An 11684-nucleotide genomic window follows, 5' to 3' on the forward strand; every position below is an offset into this window, starting at 1 on the left:
GTGGCCTCAGACAGAGGAAGTCCAGTAGCCAGTTGCAGAGGCCGGTACTGAGGCCCAGCTTGTCAAGTTTGCTGATGAGACGCTGCGGCACAATGGTGTTGAAGGCAGAACTGAAGTCCACAAACAGCAACCTCACATACGAGTCCTTCCCCTCCAGGTGGGTGAGGGCCGAGTGGAGGGCAGAGCAGATGGCATCCTCAGAGGACCGTTTGGCTCGGTACGCAAACTGGAAGGGGTCAATGGTGGGAGGGAGAACTGACCGGATGTGCTCCAAGACAAGCCGCTCAAAGCACTTCATGACGATGGGCGTAAGTGCCACGGGGCGGTAGTCATTGAAGCAGGACGGAGCAGGCTTCTTCGGCACAGGTACGATGGTGGCTGCTTTGAAACTCGACGGGACGATGGCCTGCTGCAGGGAAGTGTTAAAGATGTCCGTGAAGACACCCGTCAGCTCACCAGCGCAGTCCTTCAGCGCTCGACCCGGGATGTTGTCCGGGCCCGCCGCCTTACGGATGTCGATAGCGGCAAGCGTCCTCCTCACGCTGTCGGCGGAGAGGCACAGGGGCAGCTCGTGGGAAGGGGGAGTGGCCTTCAGCGGGCAAGTGCTGTTCTGAGCGTCGAAGCGAGCAAAGAAGCGGTTGAGGTCATTGAGCAGACGGACGTCGCCATCACAGCTCTGCGGCGCGGGCTTGTAGTCCGTGATGGTCTGAATGCCCTGCCAAAGGCGCCGTGCGTCCCTGCTGTCCTTGAAGTGGGCGGTAATTTTGCCCGAGAACGCCCTCTTCGCTTCTTTGATGCCCCGGGACAGGTCGGCCCTCGCAGTCCTCAAGCCAGCCTCATCCCCCGCCCGGAAGGCTTTGTCCCTGGCCCTCAGCAGCCTGAAGACAGCCCCCGTCAGCCATGGCTTCCGGTTTGCCCGAGTGACGACGGATACTGAGTGTGTCACATCATCAATGCACTTCCCGATGTATATTAATGCAATGAATATGATGATGAAACTGAATTAAGTAAATATGATTTAATGGTGTATTTTACTGAATATCAGTAATTACAGTGCAAATCCAAATTATTGTCATTTTTTAAACAGGTTAGAAACATTGGACAATGATGGTTACTTAAAGTTACTGATATCTTGTCTTTTCACTACTAAAATCTGATTCTGCGGGTAGAATTGCAATAATAAGGTGACTTGACTTGAACTTGACTTGACCTATTTAAGGACTTGACTTGGACTTGACTTGACCTATTTAAGGACTTGACTTGAGGGCGGCTCGGTGACGCACTGGGTAGCACGTCCGCCTCACAGTTAGGAGGGTGCGGGTTCGATTCCACCTCCGGCCCTCCCTGTGTAAGTTGACTTGACTTGCCCAAGAAAAAAATGACTTGGGACTTACTTGAGACTTGAAGGTTAAGACTTGAGACTTACTTGAGACTTGCACATGTGTGACTTGGTCCCATCTCTGGAATATTGTGATAACGTTTTTTATTTTCTGTAATGCAATTAAAAAAATGTCATACATTCTGGATTCATTACAAATCAACTGAAATATTGCAAGCCTTTTATTATTTTAATATTGCTGATTATGGCATATAGCGTAAGAAAACTCCTATATCCTATCCTATATAAAAGTGTAACAAATAGACATATTTGTTACACTTTTAGACCATTTTTAGACGTGTTTTAGCCGAGACATCTGTGTAGCATATAGACGTCTAATAGACGTCTATTAGACGTTAAAATGCTCGCAGGGAGCTATGAATACACTCGCAAAAAATAAAGACATCACAATCCTCCCAGCAGACAAAGGCAGAACAACAGTAATCACACAGACACATACGAAGAGCAGATGCAGCATGACGACGCCTATGAAGTGTTAAAAAAAGACCCAACAGAAGACAAGAAAAATAAACTCAAAGCATTACTTAAACCACTACTCATTGAAAATAAAATGGAAAAACAGTCACACAATCACTTAGTACCCACAGCTAACATTATCCCCAGGATCTCCGATACACCAAAAATCCATAAACCAGGTACACCTCTCCGCCCCATTGTAGACAGCATATGATCAGTTACATACAACCTTTCAAAAGCACTCACAGAAATAATAAAACCTTTACTGGGACTCACAGATCAACATTGCAAAAACTCAAAACAACTCGCCACAGAACTCACCCACATAAAAGTACAGAAAGATGAAATGTTCATATCACATGATGTCATTTCACTCTTCACAAAAAAAACCACACAAGCCACCATACACGTAGTGCATGACAGATTATTAGCTGACAGGACACTCAAAAAACGCACAAATCTAACAGGACATCACTCAGGTACTCCATTTCATCGCCACTTCCACATACTTCCAATTCAGAAACACAATTTACAGACAGAAAGAAGGATTCCCCATGGGAGACCCACTGTCTGCCACCATGTGCAGTTTTTTTCATGGAGGACCTGGAACAAAAATCACTCTCAACAGCCCCGGATGAATACAGACCCACATTATGGAAACGCTACATAGACGGCATTCTGGAAAAATACACGTAGTGCATGACAGATTATTAGCTGACAGGACACTCAAAAAACGCACAAATCTAACAGGACATCACTCAGGTACTCCATTTCATCGCCACTTCCACGTACTTCCAATTCAGAAACACAATTTACAGACAGAAAGAAGGATTCCCCATGGGAGACCCACTGTCTGCCACCATGTGCAGTTTTTTTCATGGAGGACCTGGAACAAAAATCACTCTCAACAGCCCCGGATGAATACAGACCCACATTATGGAAACGCTACATAGACGGCATTCTGGAAAAAGTGAAAACAGGACATACACAACACCTCACAGACCATCTCAACACCATAGACACCACTGGCAGCATCAAATTCACTCACAAAGAGGAAATGGATCAATCCATAGCTTTTCTGGACATAAACATACACCACACAGACAACGGAGATATCAAAATAAAAGTACACAGAAAACCCACACACACCGACCAATACCTTCTCTGGACATTTGAACACCCCACTATCCACAAACTGTCAGTAATCAGGACATTACACGAACGTACAACAAGAATAACGGACCCGGATGACAGAACACAGGAAGAAAAACACATACAACACGCACTTAAAAGGTGTCAGTATCCACAGTGGCAATAACTAAAAGTGAAGGACAGGTCAAAAACAAAAACAACACAACACAGGGGGGAAAGAAAAAACAAGTACCCTAGAACACAGAAGTACGTTTCCGTACGTGTGGGGTTACGGAACGCATCCAAAGAGCCATGAGACTCCGTCAGATACTGGTTCATCCAAAGGACAAAATCCACCAGGAAAATAAATGCAACTCCATATACGAGACCCCGTACAAATCATGCAATAAATCATACATCGGGGAGACAGGGAGGAACTTTACTACAAGAAAAAACGAACACAAGAAGGAGTGTGAGAAGGAGACAGCAACAAGACAAACAAGAGCAAAAAAAGAACAAGCACAACAGGAACACTACAAGTCAGCCATCACCGACCATTGCAAAAGAGAAAGTCACATAATGGACTGGTAGAAGGCCAGAGTCATCCACACCGAAGAAAACAAACATCAGCGTTGGATCAGGGAGGCCATCGAGATCCGCAAGCGGGGCCCGAGGACCATCAACAGGGACAAGAGAGCCTTCACGCTCTCTACCACCTGGAGCAGCATTCTGGAGGGGTAAACGGACAGCAGAGGGCGTGACTCACCTGTCAAATCTGACAAGTGAGCCACGCCTTCATTCATCAGCTGATCAAGACGCGTCATACCTACACCAGTGACACTCTGATGAAGGCGAAAGTACACGCCGAAACATGTCAGGTACCGTAATTTTCCATGTATAATACGCCCCCATGTATAACACGCACCCTAAAAATGGCATGTCGATGCTGGAAAAAAGCCTGTACCCATGTATAATACGCACCCAAATTTTGACTCTTACTTAAGTCCGTAAACGTAAAATTACCGTTTTTTTCCGTGTATAATGCGCCCCCATGTATAATACGCACCCTAAAAATGGCATGTTGATGCTGGAAAAAAGCCTGTACCCATGTACAATACGCACCCAATTTTTTTTTTTTTTTTTTTTTTAAAGTCCCAATGATCGTCACACACGCAGGGAGGCAATGGGTCCCATTTTTATAGTCTTTGGTATGGTCTTAACTAGGCTGGATGTATTTTTTTTTGTTGGCGTTGATTTCTCCGACTGCCCGTAAAGGCACCACCGCGATCAGATGAAAAGAGAGGAAAGTGACGTGCGGACATGTGAAAAAGGCGGCTCTGTATGGGAGAGACGTTGAAGAGGAATAAAAACACCCTTGGAAACCAAAACTTGCCCCTCGTCGTGACTCGGAGCCGCAACAAATGTTTCGGATTTGTGTAGGGTACATTGTGACAGCAAACGAGCAGGTGATCGAGCAAGCGTCTGATACGAGAGCATTGTGCTCGTATGGAGCGTGTTTGAAGTGAACAGCAGAGAAGAAAGGAACAAGGCAAAGTGTTGTGAAATAAAATATTACCTGTAATACGCATTTAGGTAGAGAACTGAAGTCTCGCTCTTTAAGAGGCTTTGCAGTCACGTGGTTTTATCACGTGATTTTGTGTTATGCCGCCATCTTGGCGGTCAACTCGTCAGCTCGTTCCTACGTGTTTGTATAGATTGTTTGATTTCTGCGCTACATTTTCACCGATTTCATCCGAATTATGGCTGATTTGCTATCCTACGAAGTTGGGCATTTGGATGAAGAATCCAAGAAACGTTACAGAGAGAAGTTGAACCTTGTTGGCACAACGGATCCGTACCTTTTACCGAGAAGCATGCTAAAATCGCCCGAGCATTTTGCAACAGCCGACCTGCCTGAACTCTCATATCCAGATATTTATAATTACCTCGTCGATTTGTTTTGTAATGGCATTTCATAACTTGACATATTAAAAAACTGAATAGAGTGAAATCATTCAGATACTGTACCTGTCTGTTCAAGTTGCTACCATTTTTATTTTTTGTTTATTTTTGCATGATGCCACATCTGATTGGCTTGAAAACTTAACCAATAAAAATTTTAACCTTGTGCCAATGGCTTGAAAACTTGTGCCAAATGAAGTAACAAAAACCCTCTTGTTAAAAAATGCTACATTAAAAAAAAATTGTTTCACAAGGTTCATAATAATTTTTTGGGAAATTTCCTAATGCATTCACTCGAGAATTAATTGTTCAATTCCAATATGAAGTTCAATATTTACATTGATAACGTTTTCAAGCCAATCAGATGAAGCATCATGAAAAAATAAACACAAAATAAAAACGGGGGGGTGAACTGAAGAAATCATCCCATTCCCTGCCTTGCTGCTCTTGCTGCCTTTCTAAAAATGCACCCAGCATTTTCAACAATCATATTTGTATCATCCCATATTGTATTATTTCACATTTTGTGAAACAAATCAGGGGTGAATAGTTTGTTTACATACCTGATATGAAGTCCTCATTGCATATCCTTGTGTAAATCGTAGGTTTCCATCGTTCACGACGAATATCCGCGATCCATTTATCACGTTTTTTCATGTTCGCCGGAAATCTATAGAAGCTAAGATTTGGTTTATCGCCTCGTCTATTGCTACATCCAACAGCACAGCAGGTATCCGGCATTTTTAAGCTCAAATAGCAGCAGATATAACAAGAAAGCGTTGACCGGAACTGAAAAGTTGACCGCCAAGATGGCCGCCAAGCTAATGTGGGTAGCTTGATGACGTCAGCTGCAAAGCCTCTATAGCTGACGTGTCTTGCGCATCCGTTCTGCGCATCTGTAATGGCGGCCTCCGTATGATATCCGGTTTGCGATGGAGATTAAAAAACAAACAATATTTGACAATAACACACCATCAAGGATTGCACCATCGCATCAAACGATGTGTCGTCAATTATGAATTTTACTGACTAAGTGTGTTGGGCAGGATGGCTGAATGCGATGCGCGATTGACGTGTCTTGCGCATCCGTTCTGCGCATACTGTCATGGCGGCCTCCGTATGATATCCGGTCTGCGATGGAGATTAAAAAACAAACAATATTTGACAATAACACACCATCAAGGATTGCACCATCGCATCAAACGAATTGACGTTGTCAATTATGAATTTTACTGACTAAGTGTGTTGGGCAGGATGGCTGAATGCGATGCGCGATTGACAACAAACAAGAACATTCGATCCGTTCCAGTTTGCCTACCGGCAGAACCGCTCTACTGAGGATGCCATCTCCTCCGTTCTTCACCTGAGCCTGGCTCACCTGGAGGAGAGGAACACCCACGTGCGGTTGCTGTTCCTGGACTTCAGCTCAGCGTTTAACACACATCATTCCACAACATCTGGTGGAAAAACTGGAACACCTGGGCTTCAGCACCCCCCTTCGAAACTGGCTGCTAGACTTCCTCACCAACAGACCTCAGTCAGTCCGGGTCGGACAGAACACCTCAGATGTCATCACCCTCAGCACAGGCTCCCCTCAGGGTTGCGTCCTGAGCCCCCTGCTGTTCACCCTGATGACACACGACTGCGCCCCCAGGTTCACCACCAATCACATCGTGAAGTTTGCAGACGACACAACGGTGGTGGGCCTCATCAGGGACAACAACGACCTGGACTACAGAGAGGAGGTGGAGCAGTTGGTGGGCTGGTGCAGAGAAAATAGCCTGATCCTGAATGTGGAGAAGACGAAGGAGATCATCGTCGACTTCAGGAAGAACCAGCCTCACCACGCTCCACTGATCATCAACAGCTCAGCTGTGGAGGTGGTGAGCAGCACTAAATTCCTGGGAGTCCACATCACAGACGACCTCACCTGGACTGTGAACACCACAACACTGGTCAAGAGGGCACAGAAGCGCTTGTACTTCCTGCGGAGGATGAGGAGAGCCCACCTGCCCCCACCCATCATGAGGACGTTCTACCGAGAGACTTTAAAGTCAGAATTCTGAGAATAAAGTCAGAATTCTGAGAATAAAGTCAGAATTCTGACTTTAAAGTCAGAATTTGAGAATAAAGTCAGAATTCTGGTCAGAATTCTGAGAATAAAGTCAGAATTCTGAGAAAAAAAGTCAGAATCCTGTCACCCTTCGTTTTTTTTTTTCTTCACTGTCCCTAATCCTCTTCCGTAGAAAGCTGTGTAATGGAATAAAATTGTGAAAATATTTCACCACAAATATGTCACCACAAAAGCCTTTTTTTAGTTAAAATTTTTTTAGCACCTTGTTTTTCACAAACACAATTTGGCTCAGCCCGAAAAGGAAACGTGGGTCCCCCTTCCCATGGGCTCACCACCTGTGGGAGGGGCCAAAGGGGTCGGGTGCATTGCAAGCTGGGCGGCGGCCAAAGGCAGGGACCTTGGCGGTCTGATCCCCGGCTGCAGAAGCTGGCTCTTGGGACATGGAATGTCACCTCTCTGGCTGGAAAGGAGCCCGAGCTGGTGTGCGAGGCAGAAAAGTTCCGACTAGATATAGTCGGACTTGCCTCCACACACAGTTTGGGTTCCGGTACAAGCCCTCTCGAGAGGGGCTGGACTCTCTTCCACTCTGGAGTTGCCCACGGTGAGAGGCGTCGGGCAGGTGTGGGTATACTTATTGCCCCCCGGCTGGGCGCCTGCACATTGGGGTTCACCCCGGTGAACGAGAGGGTAGCCTCCCTCCGCCTTCGGGTGGGGGGACGGGTCCTGACTGTTGTTTGTGTCTATGCACCAAACGGCAGCTCAGAGTACCCACCCTTCTTGGAGTCCCTGGAGGAAGTGCTGGAGAGCGCTCCTTCTGGGGACTCCGTCGTTCTACTGGGTGACTTCAATGCTCACGTGGGCAATGACAGTGAGACCTGGAAGGGCGTGATTGGGAGGAACGGCCCCCCCGATCTGAACCCGAGCGGTGTTCTATTGTTGGACTTCTGTGCTCGACACGGATTTTCAATAATGAACACCATGTTCAAACATAAGGGTGTCCATGTGTGCACTTGGCACCAGGACACCCTAGGCCGCAGTTCGATGATCGACTTTGTAGTCGTGTCATCGGATTTGCGGCCGCATGTTTTGGACACTCGGGCGAAGAGAGGGGCGGAGCTGTCAACTGATCACCACCTGGTGGTGGGTTGGCTCCGATGGTGGGGGAAGATGCCGGTCCGACCTGGCAGACCCAAACGTTCTGTGAGGGTCTGCTGGGAACGTCTGGCGGAATCCCCTGTCAGGAAGAGCTTCAACTCCCACCTCCGGCAGAGCTTTTCCCACGTCCCGGGGGAGGCGGGGGACATTGAGTCCGAGTGGACCTTGTTCCGCGCCTCCATTGTTGAGGCGGCCGACCGGAGCTGTGGCCGTAAGGTCATTGGTGCCTGTCGTGGCGGCAATCCCCGAACCCGCTGGTGGACACCGGCGGTAAGGGATGCCGTCAAGCTGAAGAAGGAGTCCTATCGGGCCGTTTTGGCCTGCGGGACTCCGGAGGCAGCTGACAGGTACCGGATGGCCAAGCGGAACGCGGCTTCGGCGGTTGCTGAGGCAAAAACCCGGGCGTGGGAGGAGTTCGGCGAGGCCATGGAGAATGACTTCCGGACGGCTTCGAGGAAATTCTGGTCCACCATCCGGCGTCTCAGGAGGGGGAAGCAGTGCAACGTCAACACTGTTTACAGTGGAGATGGCGTGCTGCTGACCTCGACTCGGGACGTCGTGTGTCGGTGGGGAGAATACTTCGAAGACCTCCTCAATTCCACCGACACGCCTTCCATTGTGGAAGCAGGGCCTGAGGACTCTGAGGCGGACTCTCCAATCTCTGGGGTTGAAGTCACTGAGGTAGTTAAAAAACTCCTCGGTGGCAAGGCCCCGGGGGTGGATGAGATCCGCCCGGATTTCTTAAGGGCTCTGGATGTTGTGGGGCTGTCATGGCTGACACGTCTCTACAGCATCGCGTGGACATCGGGGACAGTGCCTCTGGATTGGCAGACTGGGGTGGTGGTTCCCCTCTTTAAGAAGGGGGACCGGAGGGTGTGTTCCAATTACAGGGGAATTACACTCCTCAGCCTCCCTGGTAAGGTCTATTCAGGGGTGCTGGAGAGGAGGGTCCGTCGGGAGGTCGAACCTCGGATTCAGGAGGAACAGTGTGGCTTTCGTCCTGGCCGTGGAACAGTGGACCAGCTCTTCACCCTCAACAGGATCCTCGAGGGTGCATGGGAGTTCGCCCAACCAGTCCACATGTGTTTTGTGGACTTGGAGAAGGCGTTCGACCGTGTCCCTCGGGAGGTTCTGTGGGGGGTGCTTCGGGAGTACGGGGTACCGAGCCAACTGATAAGGGCGGTTCGGTCCCTGTATCACCGATGCCAGAGTGTGGTCCGCATTTCCGGCAGTAAGTCGGATTCGTTCCCAGTGAGGGTTGGACTCCGCCAAGGCTGCCCTTTGTCACCGATTCTGTTCATAATTTTTATGGACAGAATTTCTAGGTGCAGCCGAGGCGTTGAGGGTGTCCGGTTTGGGGACCTCAGCATCGCGTCTCTGCTTTTTGCAGACGACGTTGTGCTGTTGGCTTCTTCAGGCCGTGATCTCCAGCTCTCACTGGAGCGGTTCGCAGCCGAGTGTGAAGCGGTCGGGATGAGGGTCAGCACCTCCAAATCCGAGTCCATGGTCCTCGATCGGAAAAGGGTGGAATGCCCTCTCCGGATCGGGGATGAGATCCTGCCCCAAGTGGAGGAGTTTAAGTATCTTGGGGTCTTGTTCACGAGTGAGGGGAGGATGGAGCGCGAGATCGACAGGCGGATCGGTGCAGCGTCGGCAGTAATGCGGACTCTGTACCGGTCCGTCGTGGTAAAGAGAGAGCTGAGCCAAAAGGCAAAGCTCTCAATTTACCGGTCGATTTACGCTCCTACCCTCACCTATGGTCACGAGCTATGGGTTGTGACCGAAAGAACGAGATCCCGGATACAAGCGGCCGAAATGAGTTTTCTCCGCAGGATGTCCGGGCTCTCCCTTAGAGATAGGGTGAGGAGTTCGGTCATCCGGGAGAGACTCGGAGTAGAGTCGCTACTCCTCCACGTTGAGAGGAGCCAGATGAGGTGGCTCGGGCATCTCATCAGGATGCCTCCTGGACGCCTCCCTGGGGAGGTGTTCCGGGCATGTCCCACCGGTAGGAGACCCCGGGGACGACCCAGGACGCGCTGGAGAGACTATGTCTCTCGGCTGGCCTGGGAACGCCTTGGGATCCCCCGGGATGAGCTAGATGAAGTGGCTGGGGAGAGGGAAGTCTGGGAGTCCCTCCTGAAGCTGCTGCCCCCGCGACCCGACCCCGGATAAGCGGAAGAAGATGGATGGATGGATGGACAATTGAAGCAAATACAAGCCATATTCAATAATTTTATGACTTGAAAACATTCTGACTGAATGTGAATCAGCTCTGAGTGCAAATCCTGTGTTATTTTCTGCCACTATTACAGGAACATCTTGATCATTCTGGTCAATGATCAAGATGTTCCTGTTCCATGTTCAATGACCACCTCGCGAGATGAGCCGAGAGGACCCGCATGCCAACTGACACTGTTCGTTATTACGTTCTCGTTACTCTGAGGATTGCATCAACTCTAATCATGCCTCCAAAGAAAGCAAGTGGGAGCAGTAAAGCCATCCTAAAACACAAAGACGCTCCTAAAGCAATGCGACACCGAGCGCCCGGCGTGCTGCGGGTGCGCGATCGGACCAAATTAAGCTCCCTGCGCACTGAAGTCCACTTAAATTTTGGAAAGTACGTACATTAGGACTTTAAAAATATTTTCTAAATTTTAGCGACCGCTCTGTCGAAATAATGCGACCAGCGCGGTGCAGTTGCGCCGTGGGCGGCGCGCAACGGTTGCGCGTTCGGCGGTGCGCTGCAGTTGCGCGATCGGACAAAATTAAGCTCCCTGCGCACTGATGTCCACTTAAATTTTGGAAAGTACATCAGGAATTAAAAAATATTTTCTAAATTTCAGCGACGGCTCTGTCACAATAATGCGACCAGCGCGGTGCAGTTGCGCGGTGCAGTTGCGCGGTCGGTGACGCGCTATGGTTGCGCGTTCGGCGGTGCGCTGCAGTTGCGCGATTGGACAAAAATGCGCAAATGAAAAAATGCTTAAAAAAAGGCGTTGGGTTTTTTGGGCTTGGAACGGATTAATTTTTTTTCCCATTATTTGTAATGGGAAAATATGATTCGGAATTAAAACGATTCACTTCTCGAACAGCCTTCTGGAACGGATCGTATTCGAAAACCGAGGCTTCTGTCACGTTCCCACGTCACCTGACTTCCAGCCTAGCCCGACTCAGGGAATTGCCAGCACCTGCTACAGCTCGTTAGGCTCCTTATTTAACCTCTCTGTGTTCTGCCAGTGGTTGTCAGTTCGTCTGATTACCCTTCCCGTGATACTGCTGCCTTTTTGTCCCCGGACCAAACTTGTAGCCAACTGCTTCCTTGACCTTCGACCACGCTCCGGATCGCCGCCTGCCCTGACTACTTGCTCGTCCTTCGACCACGCTCCAGATCGCCGCCTGCCCTGACTACTTGCTCGTCCTTCGACCACGCTCCAGATCGCCGCCTGCCCTGACTACTTGCTCGTCCTTCGACCACGCTCCAGGTCGCCGCCTGTTCTGACTACTTGC

The sequence above is a fragment of the Syngnathus acus genome, chromosome 3, assembly GCF_901709675.1.
Source record: "Syngnathus acus chromosome 3, fSynAcu1.2, whole genome shotgun sequence".
In the NCBI taxonomy this organism is placed as follows: domain Eukaryota; kingdom Metazoa; phylum Chordata; class Actinopteri; order Syngnathiformes; family Syngnathidae; genus Syngnathus; species Syngnathus acus.